Raw genomic sequence first — 2,412 nt, forward strand, 5'->3', positions numbered from 1 at the left:
ATCTGGAATAGTCCCATTTAGACTGTTGAACTTTATGTCCAAAAATGAGGTTAATTTGTTAATTGATTTTAATTTTGTTAACAACTGCACAAGAGGTTAGTCAGGCTTCCCTTCTCATTAAATATTTATCTGGCCTATTTCAGAATGTGACGAATATATTCTCCTCAACAGAATCATGATGCTTAACTCTGCTAACTTGTGATATTTCTTGCCATAAAATATTTGGCGTCAATTATATAAGTAGTCCCTGCTGAGTTAGAATATATTCTTAACTCTGCTAACTTGTGATATTTCTTGCTTTAAATATGGAAATAAAAGCTTCATAGATGAACGACATCGGCATAGATATGAGGTTTGTTGCACTGATTAAGTTTTGCTTTTATTTTATATGTTGTAGTGCCCTATTACATTTCGTGTAAGGATATGGTACAGACTTGAGAATTGGGCTTTATTTTATATAGGTAAACCCGGATATGGTACCGCAACTTGAGAAGGCAGGTCTCTCATTCCCTAGAAAAGATGAAACTGGCCAGCGGATGGAGGTAGGTGTTTTTCCTTGTGGGTAAAAATTTTATTTTCGTATCTCCTAGGTCCAGGGGTTTATTGACATTGAATGTGTAAACCCCCTCCCTCGTATTGTAAAAAAAATATTCTTTCTATCTCTGTATTTGCTAGATAGAGGTTCTCCAATGGGTATCTTATATATTTGGTGTCAAAATTCAAAAAATATTTCGAAATATCTGTCTTCTTGTAGAATGACGGAGTCCTAAAGGCATGTGCTGAGCCACCCAAAACTGCACAGATGGACAATGAGGGATTGCAGTCAAAGAAAGAATCATTTAGTAGTACGCATCAAAATATGGTGTAACCAAAAGGTAATAATGTCAGTCATCAGCCTTGCCATTCTTCTTTTCTGTCAAATTTGTGTTGTCTAATTAATCTGTGCATTGTTATCTTTGGGGTATCCTGCAGTTAAGGATATGCTGGTAAAGGAGGACAATTAACAAAAAGTGGACCAAACACTTGCGTCTGAAGTCGAGGAGAATGTGAAGAGTTTCTAGTGTTACTATTTTATTAAGTTTATCTTTTTTTTCTAATGTATAGTAAAGAACCTGAACTATTTTGTTTAGTTAAAATAAATTTTGTTGTCGTAGTTTTAGACATGTGATGGTTTGAGTGTTTGAGTTGGTTTGGATGTAATACATTTTATGGTATGTAATGATATTTTTGGATTATTCGATTTCGAATAGCATAATTTTATATAGTATTGTTTTTTACGTATGAAAAACATGTTAATGGTATATATATTCAGTTTACAAATAATTCCTGCCAAATTAATATAATACAAATCATTATAAATAATGGGGCCTACCTGTGGGCCCCATTTTTTTTGCAAATTCAAAATGCAAAGGTAACATACATAGTGTGATACTATAAACATAAATTGATGTTACCTTTGATGTCTATTGTAACACAAAAGTCCATGTTGCACCAGGGCAAAGGAAATGTTACCTTAGGGGTCAAAGGTAACTCGAAAAAAAGCAACTTAAATTTTATGTTACCTTAGGTCTTTTGGGTGGCTATGGTAACATTTTTTTGGCCTGTTGTAACAATTTTTGGGTGTTGTTGTAGGCCATCTATGGCGTAGTGTTTCATACCATAACTTGTAAACGATCCAGATTCAAGGGGTTATTTATTTATTTCTTTATTTTATGTAATAAATGTTTAGTGACACCAAATCTTGACCCCGGATTTGGGGTGTTACAGCTATGCACATAAGGCGAATAAGCACAACCAATACTAGGATATCAATCAATCACCATACACCAAGATATCGAAACAAATTAACTATTGAAATCCATAAGTAAATCCGCTAGAACCCCATGACAACGATTAACACATAATTGAACTCATCGTCACCATGGGTTTCAATGAAAGCATGGTATAAAACAAGGTCTTAATAAACTGAATAATTATTAAAGTACGAATAAACGAGATCTAGGTTCAATAAGAACAAAAAAGAGCATCCAAAGTTACAACTAATTCAAAGAATCACAAGTTGAAAACAAGATCTTCTTTTTCGGAGTTGTTCTGTGTTTCTAGGTCTTCTCCTTGGTATCCCAATCTTCCCGGATGATGAAAACCCTTTTTTTAAGTATATATATGCCCCTAGTGGACCTGTACCCTTAAAATCGTCAAATTCCTCTCAAAAAAGGCTTTTCAGCGAAATCAGCGACCAACCGCGCCTTGGGTGGCCGCTCAGCTCTCCTGGGCGGGCGTTCAGCTCCTGTCTGGAAAAAATTCTGATAAATCTTGTTTTAGCCATAACTTGTGTTTTACTCGTCAGAATTAGGCGATTCAACTGCCCACACGAAGCTAATGAGATTCTCTACAACTTGACAATGGCCTTGG

General features: G+C 35.1%; 1 long non-coding RNA gene across 1 annotated transcript; it reads left to right on the forward strand.

Moving 5' to 3' along the window:
- The first annotated feature begins 303 nt into the window (after positions 1 to 303).
- On the forward strand, positions 304 to 1,042 carry LOC141677351 (uncharacterized). The gene is made up of 4 exons (XR_012557389.1): positions 304 to 352; positions 462 to 542; positions 755 to 875; positions 973 to 1,042. It is a non-coding gene; the product is annotated as an uncharacterized LOC141677351 (long non-coding RNA).
- Positions 1,043 to 2,412: the final 1,370 nt, after the last annotated feature.

The sequence above is a fragment of the Apium graveolens genome, chromosome 8 (assembly GCF_009905375.1).
Source record: "Apium graveolens cultivar Ventura chromosome 8, ASM990537v1, whole genome shotgun sequence".
In the NCBI taxonomy this organism is placed as follows: Eukaryota; Viridiplantae; Streptophyta; class Magnoliopsida; order Apiales; family Apiaceae; genus Apium; species Apium graveolens.